Raw genomic sequence first — 18,855 nt, 5'->3', positions numbered from 1 at the left:
ATGAACTGCAAACTGCATCAGTTGGCCATCTGATGCAGGCCACTCATGTCCTAGGCCCTCCCTTTCACAAAAGGCAAAATATTTGTTGCATGCCGCCATATAGCTACGTTGAGTGCTTGGTGCCACCGCTAAGCTCATGGCCCTGTTAGCCTCAGCCCTCCAAGATTCCATACCTCATCTGGTAGGATGTCCTGCTGGGCCCTCGCCCCCAGTGCCAATTTATTTATTTATTTTATTATTTATAACACCCTGAACTGCTCCATTTGTTGATGGGACAGGGCATCAGCAATGGCATTATCAATCCCGGGGACATGCTGAGCTTGAAAAACTATATTGAACTGCAAGCACCTCAATGTGAAGGCTGTAACTAGCACCATCACTCTTTGTGATCTTGCCCTCAATGAGTTAACAATGTGCACCACTGCATAGTTATCACACCAGAAAGTGACCACAGAATTAGCCCACTCATCTGCCCATAATCACAAGGCTCTGACAATCAGAAAAAGCTCCAAAAATGAAAACTCCCTAGTGATGCCCACTTTGTGCTACTCTAAAGGCCAAGCCCCGGCATACCATGTTCCTTTAAAGAATATACCATAGCCCTGCAACCCTGCAGCGTCAGTCTGAACTTGAAGGTTAGACCCCAACCGCAGTTCCTCCCTCCAAAAGGAGGTTCCATTTCAGTTGTCACTCTTCTATGATATGATGAAGTCTTTGGTGAGCACTCCTTGGCTGTGTCCTGTCAACCAACTATAAATCCACCTAATTATAGCACCATCTGGTTCACGTTTTACCAGTTTGACCACAAGTATATCATGAGAAACCTTGCCAAAAGTCTTGCAGGAATCAAAAGACACTACATCCACAACATTCCCCTTATCTGCCAAGCATGTGACTCTAACAGAAAAAAATATATTACCGTATTTTTCGCTCCATAAGACGCTCCGGAACTTAAGACACACCTAATTTTTAGAGGAGGGAAACTGGAAAAAAATATTCTGAACCAAATATTGTAATAAAATATTTAATAAACTATAACAGAATAACATTTGAACCATGTAAACAGCACTCAACAGTGGCATTAAGAACCATTACCACTGTCATTAATAAATGGAGAGACTTAAAGCTTTGTGTACTCTAGTTTTCTGGAAACCCCAAGAACTCACCATCACTAGAGTCAGAATTTAGGAAGCTCATTTGCTCACAATCACTGACATCACTTTCTTCGCTGTCTTCATATAAGATATCGTCCTCAGTTCCATCTAAGGCATTGCTAATGCCACATTTTTTGAATGACTGTATAACAATGTCCTCCTTCACTGAGTCCCAAGATGTTTTCACCCATTCACAAACTTGAGTGATGGTGGGCCTCTTCATTCGTCCAGTAGGTGTCAGATCATGATTACCAGCAGTCATCCATTTGTTCCACTCTTCTCTCATTAAGACCTTAAATGGCTTGTTGATGGAAACATCGAGGTTGCAACTGGCTGGTAAGACCTCCGGGAATTACAGCTAGATGAGTCTTCACTTCTTTGAAACATTTTTTTATTGGTTCGCTAATATGTGCTCTAAAATGGTCAAGCACTAATAAGGCAGGTTTTTTCAGAAGTCCTCCAGGACGTTTGGACCAGACCTTTTCAACCCATATTCTCATTCCATTTTCATCCATCCATCCTTTCTCATGTACATGTACAACAACTCCTCGCGGAATCACTTCTTTTGGAAATGTTTTCCTTTTGAAAATCAACATGGGTGGCACAGCAGGATAACACAGTTGTGTAATGGGTCTTCTCATGCCCTGAAGTTTTCACACTGATGGTTTTGGCACCCTTCAGATCTACAGTCCTATTAGATGGCACATCAAAGGTTAGCGGGACTTCATCCATATTCCCAATCTGGCCAATTTCAAAGCCATTTTTCTTCCTAGCATCAATAACAAATTTATGAAAGGATAGAATTTTAGATTCATATTCTTCTGGCATTTTTTGTGCAATTCTAGTTTTGGTCCGCATAGTAAGACCACATCACCTCATAAATCTGTAGCACCATGATGGTGATCCTGTAAAATCCTGAATGCCTTTCTCTATAGAAATGTGTTTTGCTTCAAATATGATCATTTTTGTCGAGACAGAGAAGCCATTATTCCAATTTTTTTCTTTTTTCCCTTTTAACCTAAGATGATTTAGGTTTTTAAAAAAGGAAAGAAAAGAGGGAGGGAAGGAGGGAACAGACACCTTTTCAACAGAACACCTTGACAAGCAAATTTTCAGCCAAGACAAGCACCTTTTCGGGGGGGGGGGGAAGGGACAGCAAATGAGAGAGGGAACAAGCACCTTTCAGACAACAGAACACCTTGAAAAACACTCCTCAGCACAAAGAGAGACATGGCTCTGAACTCCATTTTTACCCTGCTTGCAAGCAAGCTTTCTTCCCAACAGAATTCCTCAGCACAAAGAGAGACATAGCTCTGAACTCCATTTTTACCCTGCTTGCAAGCAAGCTTTCTTCCCAACAGAATTCCTCAGCACAAAGAGAGACATAGCTCAGAACACACACAGAGAGAGAGAGAGAGAGAGAGAGAGAAAGAGAGAGAGAGAGAGATATGCACACAGCAAGGAAAGTTTCTAGGAAGCTTGCATACATTTTAAAACTGTAAAATCTACCCAGCAAGATCCATGCCTCCATTGCAAAAATGCCCTCTGGGTGCACATTTTATCCAGACAGATTCAGAACACACACACACACACAGAGAGAGATACCACACAGCAAGGAAAGTTTCTAGGGAAGCATGCATACATTTTAAAACTGTAAAATCTACCCAGCAAGAGCCATCAGAACTCAGAAACCACCCCCCAGCTAGCCCTACCCCCCCACCAACAAGCTGCAAAAAATCCTGTACAGTAAAGTACAGTAAAAACATACTGTAGTGTACTCACCCAGAACAGCAGCTTTTAAACTAAATTTTATATTTTAAAAATGACAATACCAGGCAGTCCTAGGTTTTTCTCCCAGCTCTCTAACTGCTAGCAAGGAAGCAGACAAGCAGCCTCTTCACTAACTGAAAGCTTGGATTTCCCCTGCTTTCCCGGCCTTCCCCGCCTATTAGGTATGCTAATATCTGTGCACTGGAAGATTGTGGGAGGAACATCCAGCCCCTGATGGGGGTCCTGTGGGGCACCCCAAAACACTGAGGAGCTCTCCTGGCCTCTTTCGGGACTGGGGCTGTGCAGCCATGTTCTGATCAGGAGGTACAGCTGGGGAGTCACCATACCTTTGGAGGGCAGGGCACACAAAGGGCCAGGAGGTTCAGGAGCCATTCAAACTCATACCTGGCAGGGGAGATACCATTCTTATAAGAGTGGTTTTCCAGGGTAAGGCTCTTCTATTGCACTTCAGATGAGCTGACCCCTGTGATTTCCCCAATGTGGGAAAATCAACTGCCTAAGTGGGGGACTGTGTTTCTGGTTTCCCCTGGTTTTTCTAGAATCACTTTTCCCCCTTTGGTCCTTGGCTGTTTGCATTGCTTGCTGCCATAGGCCTGTTTGCCTTGCTGGTTTTTCAGGTGCTCTGCAGGAAGCAGATCTTGGAAAGCCAGCAGTGCAGAATGGTGAGGTCTAAACAGCAAGCAGTCTTTGCTGCCAGCTCAGAGGCCTCCCAGCATGGCAGTGGGAGGCTTCTGGGGGGTGGTGGCTGAACCCTTTTTTTTACTGTATTCACTCCATAAGACGCACCTACTTTTGCCCCCACCTTTTTGGAGGAAAAAAGTGCGTCTTATGGAGTGAAAAATACGGTAGTTTAACATGGGAAATCCATGCTGTGTCTTAAAAATCACAATGTCATAGTTTATGGGGTGTCATATGTTTATTTATTTATTTAATTTATATGCCACCCACTCTACCCAGAGGTCTCATATTGTTCTTACGTAAATTACCACTTAAACCTGTTGCAGTGAGATATGATGTATCACTTATAATCAACACAAACTTTTAAATGTATCCAGTACAGAAAAAGGATGCAGCATGTGAATTTATGACCCATGACAAAGGGAAAGGTTATTGTTACAGATGGAATATATTGCAAGGAAGAAAATAAATTGCAATCACACAGAACATATTGAGTGGTTTTATGCACTGTTAGACTCCAACAATGTATTTTTGACATGTGGAAATACGTGCCAATAAACTTTGGAAAAATAGTTTATCTGATTCCATAGCTCTTCTGCTCTTTACCTTCACACAATATGAGAATCTTAAATGCCAGACCTTTCTCTAGATTACAGTGTAAACAGATAGTATAGTGATTAGATTTACACATGACTTTCATTATAGCAAAAGGTCAATGTATGATCAGAATTCACCAGTCTGCTATGCTTCATTTTTTAATGTCAGGAGATATTGATGTAATGAGGAAGCTAGCCTGAGACTCATGGCATCAAAATGAGCATTTTTTTAATCTTTTAAGTGAGACCTAGCAATGAGAAAATTTAATGGATGGAGATTTGATAGCTGATTAACATGGTGTCAATTCAATAATCTTTGGTTTTTCACCCTTAATTTAGGAAATGAACTGTTGATAATCCCTCTTGTATGCTACTTGGAGGCCACCATGAGATACGCCTTAACAAGTGAAACTGAAACTTCAAACTACTACTACTTCTAGATTTAATGTGTGTGCTTTAAGTAGACAAAAATCAGAGATTGGGGAAAGAAGCAAACAGAAATTTATTGCAATTTGAGTTTGAACCAAACCTTCTCAATTAAACATCTATTAGCTTTGCATTTCACATCATTATGATAATCCATATTTTCATGTCTAAATAGCAGGAAAATTTATGGCAATTTCATATGAAACATTTTTTTTGTCTAGTTCTGATTATGTTTTTCCCAGCATTTCCAGTCACTCAGTTATATTTATCTGCTTTCTTTGTTCTATCATTACAGACCAATCCTTGAAACAGTTCTGTCAGTGCAAAGATTATGACTTGTTCACATACCATGCCAGATGCATTTCATTCCCAGGAAAATCAGTGGGATTTATTTTGTGTATTTATTTTCACATTTATTTCCAAAGGACCTAACAGCCAAAATATATGATATGTTAAAGACACAACAAGAAGATATACCTTTTTATGTATATACTGTAGAGTAACTGCAGGGGACTTGAACAGTACAGGCTCCTAAAGGCATGAGGGAACTTAAATGCACTGCCCTCTGCTTTTCCGATGATCCAAACTGATCAGCCCATAACTGCATTTTTTTAAAATTTCCAAATAGCCATCTGTTATAATAAAGAGATCCCATCTTGGCAATAAAGGTTGCAGATGTGAGGGGCCTAAACGAATTGGGATACAGTAAGGGCAAAATCTGGCATACAATCACACTCCTTCCTCATTCTAGGGCAGTGGTTGGAGAACAGGGGCAATTTACCCCAAATGGGATAAAAGTGAAAATCCTGAGGGTAATGAGCAGAGCGCTACCCCCATACCCCCAACCCCTGCAGCCAAAACTCACATTGTAAGCCACCTCTCCCTGTTACTTCCTTGGTTGCGGCAGGGCAGGGCACTTGTAAATCTGCTCTTTCAGAGATTAGCCTGCTTGATTATTTAGGGCTTTACAGCCCCAGGCAATTAATCCAGGGCTTGCGGATGACTGCTTCCGCAGGAGATGAATGGAAGCAAGCATGAGGAGGGAAAGAAGGAGGAGAGATTGATAGCTTCATCAAGCTTCTTTAAATGTACAGTATGTAGAAAATGGAGGGAGGGTAGGTAGATAGGTAGGTGGGTGGGTGGATGTGTGTGTGTGTGTGTGTGTGTGTGTGTGTGTGTGTGTGTGAGAGAGAGAGAGAGAGAGAGAGATGGACTCTATGAAAAAAGGAACAGGCAAGCAAAACAGAAGGCTTGAATTAAGGCGGGGGGAAAGGGTGGCTTTTTAAGATGCTGTCTAGGTTTGTCATCGCTTTCCTCCCAAGAAGCAGGTGTGTTTGAATTTCGTGGCTGCTGTCACCCTCTGCAGTGATCACGGAGTGCAAGAAAGTAAAATCTGTCACTGCCTCCATATCTTCCCCTTCTATTTGCTGGGATGTGATGGGACCAGTGGCCATGATCTTAGTTTTTTTGATGTTGAGCTTCAGATCATTTTTGCACTCTCCTCTTTCACCCTCATTACAAGGTTCTTTAATTCCTCCTCGCTTTCTGCCATCAGTGTGGTATCATCTGCATATCAGAGGTTGTTGATATTTCTTTCGGCAATCTTAATTTTGGTTTGGGATTCCTCCAGTCCAGCCTTTCGCATGATGTATTCTGCATATAAGTTAAATAAGCAGGGGGACAATATACATAGTATTTTTTTTATTTATTTATTTATTTATTTATTTATTTATTTATTTATTTATTTATTTATTTATTTATTTATTTATTTATTTATTTATTTATTTATTTATTTATTTGATTTATACCCCGCCCATCTGGCCTAAAAGGCCACTCTAGGCGGCTTCCAGTGAATATAAACAATAAAATAATACAAAGAATTACGTAAATCATATTATAACATACGCCATACAAAAATAGAATAAAAATAAAGGGAGAACAAAGAGAAAAATCAAGTGTTAGCTGGAGGGAAGGCCTGAATGTATAACCATGTTTTTAGTTGATTTTTAAAAGTGCCCAGAGTGGGGGCGGCGTGAATCTCAGGGGGGAGATTATTCCAGAGGCAAGGAGCCACCGCCGAGAAGGCCTGGTTTCGTGTCTTTTCCTTCCGGGCCTCTCTCAGCATCAGGCTCCTCAGCCTCACCTCCTGGCTCATACTCCTTCCCAATTTTGAACCAATCGGTTGTTCCATATCCAGTTCTAACTGTTGCTTCCTGTCCCACATATAGGTTTCTCAGGATAAGGTGATCAGGCAGTCCCATTTCTTTAAGGACTTTCCATAGTTTGTTGTGGTCCCTAGTCAATGAAGCAGATGTTTTTCTGGAAATCCCTGCCTTTCTCCATAATTCAGTGCATGTTAGCAATTTGGTCTCTAGTTCCGCTGCCCCTTCAAAATCCAGCTTGCACTTCTGGGAGTTCTCTGTCCACATACTGCTGAAGCCTACCTTGTAGGATTTTGAGCCTAACCTTGCTAGCGTGTGAAAGGAGTGCAATTGTACAGTATTTGGAACATTCTTTGGCACTTCCAAAGTAATGTTGTATATCATGTCCACATTCTACTTGACAATAAATACAACTGCAAATAGACCATCACACAGAATCAATATTAAATCATGCTGCACATAATTTATCAAATTATAGCCAAAGTCCTGTTGCTTGGTGTAGTGAAATGCAATACAGAAGGCCCCTTGAAGCAATGTGGATTTCAGGAGTGAACTTCCCCATAATTTCCATTGATTCAATGGATTTTTCTAACTGCAACATCATGCTAACAGCATTCACTTTGTTACTTTTTTTGACCAAAGGGGGGAAATTGCATTAATCAATCCTATTTTTAAATACTAACATTTTAAAATTAAGTTTTCAAATCAAAATCACTAAAATAATTAAAAGTGATTGCTACAGATTGGCATGTGTATGTCACCAGGACAGGCAACCATATACTTCTAACAAAATGGCCAAAACTCAAAATTTAAATTTAAAAAGGCAAAAATGTAGTGGCACCTTAAAGACTAACTTATATTTTAATGTAAGGTTTAATGGATCTTAGCACACTTTATCAGACCTACTGTATGAGGTAAAATAGAGAGATCATACGGCAAAACATTCATGTCCATTTCTAAGAGAGAGTGATATTTGGTCACATTTCACATGTGCCCTCTGTTTGGTATGCATTTCTTTTGAAATCTGGTTCTATAAACATTATAACAAGAGACATGGCAAAGCAAATAAAAGGCAATTTATGGTACTTTAAAGACAAATTGTAAGCAGTAACATGATTAAAGGATACTACTGAGAAACAATATGTGTTAATATAGAGAATGACAAAATTTACTTTTGAGTCTTGTTCTGAAAGATGGGTCTGGTGGTAGTGAAGGAAAACAACAATATATAACAGCATAGTTAGTACATTTCGTAATGACTTTAAAAACCATGATAGATATTCAATCCATTTATATGGATGTCTATCATGTGTATAAATTTTGTCTCAGTTGTTTTCCTTTGTATTCTTATTCTGTAGTGTTTCTTATTGACAATAGTAACTTTCATATCTTATATCAGTCAATGTTTCTTTACATTAATACAATGGAAAACTACTGCTTTCCAGTTTCTCATGAAAAATTAAGTTTGAGACATTTTTAACAGATTTTCATTTGGAGCAAAACTAGCTAGCCTCTGACCTCAAATGGAAATGGGGATAAATTTCAGGTCCTTCATCTAAACACTGTGGTATCTCAGCACATTTCCAGAGATGTAGCCTATGCTTTATATTAGCTTTGTTTCAAGAAACACAGAATGTAGCACTTTTGGCTAGCAAAGTCATTAAGGCTTAAACTTGTTTGCTTTATTTATTTATTTTTACATTTCTCTAGAGATGGCTGTTGTCACGTTCCCATCTCTCCCTTGGTTATTTCACTAAGCAAAGGACACACACTACGTGTCGTGTTGCTGCTACCAGTTGATTACATCAACATTGTTGATTATTAATGATAGAGGTCCAGGCAATGTGTCATTTTTAAAAAGAACCAAATAGAAATTGTTTATTATTACAGGTGATGAAGGTACAATCAATGTCATTAACTCTCAACAGAACACCCTCCTTCATCCACTCTCAACCGCCAATCCTCTCTCTACTCCAAAACTACGAATCCTCCTGATCTCCTCCTGCTGCAGAGACTCTTATATCAGGTGACTCTGCCTCTCCAGCACTCTCATTGGTACATGCAGATAGTCCATTAATATTCATGACCTGGGCGGACGCAACATCCCTCCCCCCTTAATTTGTGATAGGAGGGGGAAATTTAATGGTTTGCCCTCATAAACAAACAAAAATACATGGAAGAATGCAAATATTAACCTTTTACATTACTTACATTACTAAGGATACATTTCTTCCATTAATAAGGATTACATTACATTCCTCTTACATTACTAAAGATACTTCCTATTATTTTTACTATCACTATACATACCTCTTATTTTATTAATATCCAAGCAAATTTTGCACTTTAAGCATATTCCATAACTATTGCACAAATAGAACAGTTAACATTGAACTCAAATAAAAACACAATTTTATCTAGCCATTTGGTCTCATCTAGCCACAAAGCATCAGCAAACACATTCTGGGTCCCTTTTGCGCTGCAGATTTCAAAGTCAAAGTCCAGTAAAATTAGTGCCCATCTCATCAATTTGCTGCTGGTGGTTCGAGCAATATGATAGACACTCTTTCTTGAAGGTGGATAAGTGTTTCTCACCAGGTTGGAGTTTCTTGCTGATGTAAGTTACTGGATGTAGACCCCCGCTGTTGTCTGCTTGGCACAACATGGCTCCCAGTCCCATGTTCGATGCATCCTTGTAGATAATGAACTCAGTCGAAGTCCAGTGCAACCAGGACAGGTCCTGAAGTCAGTGCTCTCTTCAGACGATCAAAGGCTACCTGGCACTCTGACGTTCACTGGATATTTTCAGCTTACCTCTTTTGGGTTAAGTTAGATAATGGGGTGGCCATCTTACTGAAATTTGGCACGAAGCGACAATAGTAGCCAGTTAACCCTAAGAATGCTCTGGTTCTCTTTTTGGATGTCAGAGTGGGCCGATTATTAATGGCTTCTATCTTAGTCGCAAGGGGTTTGATCACACCTCCCCTGAATAAATGACCTAAATATTTTAATTCTCAACTTCCAGGTTGGCATTTGGCTGTTTGCACCATTAAGCCACCCTGTAGCACAACCTCAAGGTAGACTTTGTGCTCCTCCCAAGTCTGGCTAAAAATTCCAATATTTTCTGTCTAGGCTACAGTAAGTTCTCTTAGACCATGAAAGGTTTTGTCTACCAACCTATGGAAGGTCACTGGAGAATTTTTCGGTCTGAAAGTTATGACCCGGAATTCAAATAAACCAAAGGGACTACAGAAGGCTGTTTTTTCTTGGTCCATAGAGTCCATGGGCCTTCTTACTTTGCACCCAGATAAACGTTCAAAAGGACTAAATCCAGTACTTTCTTGGGGTATGTCCCTATAAGCGTGTAATAGCTGTAATTTATTATCCCAATTACATATGGCCATATCATTCTCAATAAGGTTCCATTAAATTTCTTCACTAGACCATTGGTCTGGGGATGATGAGAAGATGTGATGTGGGAAATTTTGCAGACCTGCAATAATCTCTTCATTAATTTGGAAGTAAACAATAGCGTAGACCTCATCTTGTCATTTCCAGTACCTCATTTTTGACAAATATCACAGCTTTGACAATATTGTTTAACTTGCTTCCCCATCCCTGGCCAATAAAAGTGGTTTGCTTAGTGTGAGAGATGCCCATGTGTGCTCCAAATATATCTCTGTGTGCCTTTTCCAAAATCTTTTCTCGGTATTTAACTAGTACAATTAACTGTTTGTGGGGTCCTTCACCTCCCCTATGAGGAGTCATTAAAACCTCTTTATACAATAATCTTTTCCCACACAATACCTCTCTGGATGTTCAGGGGTCAATGGAATTAACTTTTTCAAAGTAATCAGCTAAGGTATCTGTCAGCAAACACGGGTTCAAAAACACACGTGTAAGCCTGGACAGAGAGCAATCAGGAGTTTGCACATGCTAAAATGGGCTGAGTGAGTCCAACTCAGCTAGCCATGCTACAACACTCCCTCTTACAAGTCTGCCCACATAAGAACACCCTTGTACTATCAGATATTATTATGAAAAGGTCTAGTGGGCTTTGTAGTCCTTAGACTTAACTTGCACCACTGACAGGACTCTAAGTAAGCTAGGCCGAGGCAGCACTCTCATGATGACCCTATGACAAGTGTACTGTTCAGAAAACCAATTGAGTTTTATAATCTTTATTTTATTAAAGAATAAGCATGTTACTAGGTATCAAATCCAAATTAAACCAAAGCAAATAAACTAGCATTGTGCTGGTTAGTTACAAAGATGTAGTGAGGCAAAGAAAACATGAAAAATAGAAAAGTGTTCAAAAACCTTACAAAACACAAAAAAACATTAAAAAGAACAAAAACAGTTCCAGTCTAGTAATTCATTAGTAAAACAAAATAATCCAAGTAGGTTATAAAAAGGCTATAGTCCTCAGTGATCCTGTAGAACAAAAATACTGTTACAAAAAGAAAAATCCAGTAAAAGTCCCATTATCCTTAGAAAAGTCCAAGAGTATAGTCCATATGAAGTATTTCAAGAAAAGAAGTTCATAAAGGATATTCCCTAGGTAACAGTCCATAGAAAATAGTCCATGCATAGTCCTTAGGAAAAATCCCATAAATCCAAGGGTAATCCAGTATAGTAAAGGTTAGTCCCATGTGTCACGAATGAATGAAGAGTCGGTCTTGAAAGACAATGTCCATAGGCAAAAAGTTCCTTTTTCAAGAGTAACTGGCAAGGGCTTATCGCACCTTCCCACGATGTCATCCAATCAGAGTTCGTTACTAGGCAAACAGTCCTGTTGCATCACATGACTTCTTTCCCATACACACCAGATGTTATTTGGGTTTACTGTGGTTTCGCAGAAAGTCACAACAATTCCCATCTAATCACACCGAGTCCTTTTCTCAGGCTATCAGAATAACATTCTCTCTGCTCGCCTAGAAAACAACCTGTCAGCATAGCAAAGATACTTTATACAAAGAAACAAGATGGAACCTCTCTGGCTCATTTCTTAATTACAAATCTCATATTCCTTAAAAGATTTTAACTCAAAAACCCATCTCATCACATATCATCTTGTTTTTGTTCCTTAAAAAAGGATGAACTCTTACGATTTCTCATCAGCACTAAATCAGCTGTCTCCCTCATTTCAGGATGTTCCCTTAAAATGGGTCTTTCAATGAGAGTTTCAGCGCTTTCCTCAGTGGCTTCAGTCTGCCTCACCTGAGAGCAGCTTACCATTAAAAACTTATGCACATGCTTAGATAGATCTAAACCAATCAGACAAGGAGCTGGGATTTCATCTGACACAGGTACTTTCCATATTCCATAAGTCTGAACTTATGCCTTTGAGGGTGATGACCCTCAACATATTTTCTTTAGAAATGATGTCTGGATGACAGATAGTTACATGGGAACAGGTGTCTCTAATACCTAAATATTTTTTGTCATCAATAAAAATAATTTCCCGAGAGCTTTCCAATAAATCTTGATTGCACTTGATAAAAAAACCACTATCACTTTAGCCTGAGGAAGCTCTGGGCTCTCTGCCAAGTCCATTCCCTTAGCAACAGTCCTGCTATTGGTGGCTTCAGCTGCCAAAGATGGAAGAAAAAATAATTTAGGCTGGCTAAAATCCCTATTCTTTTGAGTTTCACATTGGGCAAAATAAATGTCCTTTTTCCACAAGCATAACATTGTTTATTTGCCCTATGTTCAGAACAAAGGGATTTATTAGTTTTTCCCGCCGGATTATTCAATCTCAGCAGACTTAGCTCTGAGAATGAAGGTTTGGCTTTAAAATGGCTTTCTTTAGGTTGTGTATTACTGAGGTAATTTTTACTAGGTTGGGATCTCTTACGGTCGTCTCACAATTATCAACCAATTTTTACCTCAGAAAATAAAGGATCCCTAATCCCACTAATAGAATCAGCACATTCAGACTCTTGTAGCACATTTTTATTATCCTTGTCCTTGACAAGATAACACAACTCCCCTGGTAAAAATGAATAAAATTGTTCTACTCCAAACACATCTTTTGTTTCATCTAAGGAGATGACATGTTCCTGTTCTAGCCATTTATTAAGATACTGAGTCAAACGTGCTCCAAGTTGAGCAAAAGACTCCTCCGGTGTCTTTGAATTTGATTTAAATTTTCTCCCAACATGCTCTGAATTAATCCCAAATCGGGGATATACCATCTTTCTGTAAACTTCAAAAACTCTAGCTTGTTCCAGAGGCATCTGTGAATAGATCTCAGATAAAACTCCCCCTATCTGTAACCTTAAAATTATCATCCTTTCATCATCTTTAACCCTGAAGTCCCAACAAGGACTTAAAAGGAAATCAGGAAAGATTCAGGACAATCTCCAATCCAATATTGGGGGGAAAATTAGGTCGATTTTTGAGGGGTTTCCCACACTGGAATTATTATTATCAATATTTTGAGCAGCTAATACCAATTTCTTCATTTCTATTTGGAATTACACTCGGAGTGGTTGTATAGACCAGATAGGTGGGATACAAATCAAATCATATCAAATAAATAAATAAATAAATAAATAAATAAATAAATAAATAGCATTTCTCTTTGCCTGGTTTCTTGCTCAAATTAACTTCTCTTTTCTTGCTCAAATTCCCTTTATCTTTCTTGAATTTCTAGTTTCATGAGTTTTTATTCTAGTTCCAACTGCTGTTTTTTAAAATCATGGGAGCTTGGGATACTTTCTCCCTCTGAGCCAATTGAGCCTTCAGTTTCTTCTTCACTATAAATTTGAGAGTTTCTATTTCCCTCAGCCTTCTTCACAGATTGCTACCTTGTTGTGGCAAAGGGGCTAGAGTAATTCAGAGAAGCTATGGGCTATGCCATGCAATGACACCCAAGATGGACAGGTCATAGTGGAGAGTTCTGACTAAATGTGATCCACCTGGAGCAGGAACTGGCAAGTCACTCCAGTATCTTTGCCAAGAAAACCCCATGAACAGAAACAAAAGGCTAAACAATATGATGCTGGAGGATGAGCCCCTCAGGTCGGAAGGCGTCCAAAACGTTACTGAGAAAGAGTGCAGGACAAGTACAAGTAGCTCCAGAGCTAATGAAGTGGTTGGGCCGAAGCCAAAAGGATGCTCAGCTGCGGATGTGCCTGGAAGTGAAAGGAAAGTCCAACGCTGCAAAGAAAAATACTGCATAGGAACCTGGAATGCAAGATCTATGAACTTTACCATATCTACTACTGTGGGCAGGAATCCCGTAGAAGAAATGGAGTAGCCCTCACAGTCAACAAAACATTTGGAAAAGCTGTACTGGGATATAATTTCAAAAACGATTGAATGATTTCAACACAAATTCAAGGCAGACCTTTCAACATCACAGTAATCCAAGTTTATGCACCAACCACCGATGCTGAAGAGGCTGAAATTGACCAATTCTACGAAGAATAAGAACATGTTCTAGAACTGACACCAAAGAAAGATGTTCTTCTCATTACAGGAGATTGGAATGCTGAAAGTAGGGAGTCAAGAGATAAAAAGAACAATAGGGAAGTTTGGCCTTGGAGTTCAAAATGAAACAGGGCAAAGACTAAGAGAGTTTTGTGAAGAGAACAAGCTGGTCATTACAAACACTCTTTTCCAACAACACAAGAGGTGACTCTACACATGGACATCACCAGATGGACAATACCGAAATCAGATTGACTATATTCTCTGCAGCCAAAGATGGAGAAGCTCTATACAGTCAGCATAAACAAGACCTGGAGCTGATTGTGGCTCTGATCATCAGCTTCTTATAGAAAAACTCAAGCTTAAACTGAAGAGAGTAGGAAAAACCACTTGGCTACTCAGGTATAATCTAAACCAAATCCCTTATAAATACACAGTGGAAGTGAAGAACAGATTTAAGGAACTAGATTTGGTGCACAGAGTGCCTGAAGAACTTTGGATAGAGGCTCATAACATTGTACAGGAGACAGCAACAAAAACCATCCCAAAGAAAAGAAAATGCAAGAAAGCAAACCGGCTGTACAACGAGGCCTTACAAATAGCAGAGAAGAGAAGGGAAACAAAATGTAAGGGAGATAGGGAAAATTACAGAAAATTGAGTGCTGACTTCCCAAGAATAGCAAGGAGAGACAAGAGGGCCTCCTTAAATGAAAAATGCAAAGAAATAGAGGAAAATAATAAAAAGGGAAAAACCAGAGATCTGTTCAGGAAAATTGGAGATATTAAAGGAATATTTTGTGCAAAGAAGGACATGATAAAGGACAAAAATGGGAGGGACCTTGCAAAAGACATCAAGAAGAGGTGGCAAGAATACACAGAGGAATTATTCCAGAAAGATCTGGATGTCCCAGACAACCCAGATAATGTGGTTGCAGACCTTGAGCCAAACATCCTGGAGAGTGAAATCAAGTGGGCCTTAGAATGCATGGCTAACAACAAGGCCAGTGAAGGTGATGGCATTCCAGTTGAACTATTTAAAAGCTTAAAAGATGATGCTGTTAAGGTGCTACACTCAATATGCCAGCAAGTTTGGAAAACTCAGCAGTGGCCAGAGGATTGAAAAGGATCAGTCTACATCCCAATCCCAAAGAAAGGCAGTGCCAAAGATTGCTCCAACTACCATACAATTGCACTCATTTCACACACTAGCAGGGTTATGCTCAAAATCCTATAAGGTAGGCTTCAGCAATATGTGGTACGAGAACTCCCAGAAGTACAAACTGGATTTTGAAGGGGCAGAAAAACTAGAGACCAAATTGCTAATATGCGCTGGATTATGGAGAAAGCCAGAGAGTTCTAGAAAAATATCTACTTCTGCTTCATTGATTACACAAAAGCCTTTGACTCTGTGAACCACAGCAAACTATGGCAAGTCCTTAAAGAAATGGGAGTGCCTGATCACCTTATCTATCTCCTGAGAAATGTATATGTGGGACAGGAAGCAACAGTTAGAACTGGGTATAGAACAACTGATTGGTTCAAAATTCGTAAAGGAGTACGACAAGGCTGTATATTGTCTCCCTGCTTATTTAACTTCTATGCAGAATACATCATGCGAAAGGCTGCATTTGATGAATCCCAAACTGGATTTAAGATTGCCAGAAGATATATCAACAACCTCAGATATGCAGATAATACCACTCTGATGGCAGAAGGTGAGGAGGAATTAAAGAACCTCTTTATGAGGATGAAAGTAGAACACAAAAAATGAAGCTCAACATCAAAAAAACTAAGATCATGGCTACTGGCCCCATCACCTCCTGGCAAATAGAAGGGGAAGTTATGGAGGCAGTGACAGATTTTACTTTCTTGGGCTCCGTGATCACTGCAGATCGTGACAGCAGCCACAAAATTAAAAGATGCCTGCTTCTTGGGAGGAAAGCAATGACAAACCTCGACAGCATCTTAAAAAGCAGAGACATCACCTTGCCAACAAAGTTCTGCATAGTCAGAGCTATGGTTTTTCCAGTAGGAATGTGTGGAGGTGAGAGCTGGACCATAAAGAAGGCTGATCACTGAAAAATTGATGTTTTTGAATTGTGGTGCTGGAGGAGACTCTTGAGAGTCCCCTGGACTGCAAGGAGAACAAACCTATCCATTTTCAAGGAAATCAACCCTGAGTACTCACTGGAAGGACAGAGCCTGAAGCTGAGGCTCCAATACTTTGGCCATCTCTTTTAGAGAAGACTCCCTGGAAAAGTCCCTGATGTTGGGAAAGTCGAAAAGCAAGAGGTCAGTGGGACAACAGAAGATGAGATGGATCGACAGTGTCATCGAAGCTACCAAAATGAATTTGCCAAAACTCCAGGAGGCAGTGGAAGGCAGGAGGACCTAGCGTGCTATGGTCCATGAGGTAACAAAGAGTCAGACACAAGTTAATGACTAAACAACAACAAAAGAACTTACAAATGTCCTCATATTGACATTATTCACAAGTTTCATACCTTTCCAGAAAACTTTGAACACTAAGTCATCTGCGTTTATTTAGAGAAACAGCTTGCCCCTCTGCAGTGCCTTTAAGGAGATAAAAGAATGAATTAGAACCACTCAGGAGCCCCTTAAAAGCTATTGCACTCCACCTGTGTTGTGTAAGGTTTGAGTGTGGTTTGCAGCCTCTGGCAGCTCTATATTCTTTGCAGGATCTCAGAAAAGTAAGAAATGAAAAGATTGGTATCTAAGTGGCTACATAGCTTTTTATTGTGAGATTGTGTGGTAATCATTCTAGAGGACCATTTGTTCCTGCATCAGCTTGCCTACTCTATGTTTTTCCCCACCAGTGACACAGGAGTTTTTTCCATTGTAGACTTCTACTGGTGGCGCATTCTTATAAAAGAAGTAATTCCATTTGTTGGTACCAGTTGGAATGCAAACTTTGTTTGTCAGACCAGAACAGCATTGGCTGCAGGTGTCTGGAAATAGTAAACTGAACAAGTAATTCTTCCAAGCTGTGGTACAGATCTTCAGGTTTTGTGTTTATTTTATGTTGGGTTTTTCATCTGTTTACTGCAATCAAAAGTTATTTTATTTTTACTCTGTTTTACCCTCAGAACTACAGTGGACCCTTCACTTACAGAATTAATCTGTATTGGAATGGTGGCTGCAAGTCAAAAAGTCTGTGGGTTGAGGCTCCATTGACCTACAATGCATTGAAAACTGATTAATCCATAACCGGCCGTTTTTGTTCCATTTTGGGTTTTTTTCTGGTCTATAGGTCGATTCTCCGGCTGCAAGTCAAACCTAAATTTTGCAGCCAGAGAAGTCTGTAACTCGAAAGTCTGTAAGTGGAGCCGTATGTAAGTTGAGAGTCCACTGTAAATATCAGCTAATGGATGTTCCAAAACAAATAAATCCCAGAGGTTTGAAATAAATGCTTATAGGTAATAGTCTCTTGTTAATCATGACTTGTTTGAGCAATGAGAGTGGAATAAAGGGTGTAATTAGACAGGGCAGCTGGCTTGCACTGGAAAGGGTTGTTTCACTGGATGTGATTTCCTTTAAAGTGGCTCTTCCATGCACATATGATCAAGTTCCCATCACTCCAGCTCAGCACCTGGCACTGGACCAGAAAGGTCTGGACTGAGCATGGAGGGGGGTCAGACTGGTTTATGACTTCCTGTATTTTGTATGGTTCTTGGCAAAGAACTTGAATTAGAACAAGCAGTTGAAAATACTAACCACTATTTGATCACTTTGAAACCTGCATTTTGAAAGTGATGTATCAAATAGTTACCTGGTTATTTTTAATGTATTTATTTATGTAATTTGTATTCTGTATTTCTCTAGATCGCAACTTTCCACTAATTTAGGTTTTTCCTTCAGAAACGGTTTCCACCAAACCTACTTTGCACTTTTGCATCCCATGTGCACCTTCACTGGTCTTGGTAGATATGGGAGGGCAAAAATCTATTTTTTTATCACAATTGATGCTCCAACCTCAACCACTTCTATTGGCAAAGGTTGGTGAATAGAGATGGGGGCATTTGCATACAAATATCCTGTGCAGCTGGACTCAATGGGGCTGGACCATCCACTCACACATCCAGTGGCAGGATCAGCAGCCTCTCATATCCTTCCAATCACTCCCAGAATGCTGCTCTCTTCCCACTCAGCAAGCCACTTGGCAGCCTTGCAAGGAGACTCTTCCTCCCTCCCCCTGCCTGGAGTGCCTAGCTGAGCAAGAAGAGAGCAGAATGCCCCCATCTCTATTGGTGATCATTTTCCAGTCTCTTCCCCTCTCCCACTGAAAGATTCCTCCCACTAATGATAACACAACAGAATTCACACTTCCTCCTTTACAACATGAGTGAACTCCCCTTCTGGATCACCTGTATCCTGAGCCATTACAAATGATCAGTTGATTTTTATAAATAATATTAAACAATTTTAAAACTTGTTCACTGATGCACTTATCCTTTGATTTCATATACAGTTGGGTCTCACTCAGATTCCTCTGGAGAAATAATAGGGTGGCAGAAAATCCAATATTTTTACTTTACCAAAGTCTTTATCAAGATACAGTAGCTATTTGGATGGCTGTTTTTCAATAACTGT

General features: G+C 39.8%; 1 protein-coding gene and 1 pseudogene across 3 annotated transcripts in view; both read left to right on the top strand.

Moving 5' to 3' along the window:
• CNTNAP2 (contactin associated protein 2) overlaps positions 1-18,855 on the top strand; it is a 2,051,986-nt gene that overhangs the window by 806,542 nt on the left and 1,226,589 nt on the right. The window lies entirely within an intron of this gene.
• On the top strand, positions 3,322-3,474 carry LOC140701518 (U1 spliceosomal RNA; annotated as a pseudogene).

Source organism: Pogona vitticeps, chromosome 6 (assembly GCF_051106095.1).
Source record: "Pogona vitticeps strain Pit_001003342236 chromosome 6, PviZW2.1, whole genome shotgun sequence".
Taxonomy (NCBI): domain Eukaryota; kingdom Metazoa; phylum Chordata; class Lepidosauria; order Squamata; family Agamidae; genus Pogona; species Pogona vitticeps.
Note: the sequence above shows the minus strand (reverse complement) of the source record. Positions and strands in the feature narration are given on the sequence as shown.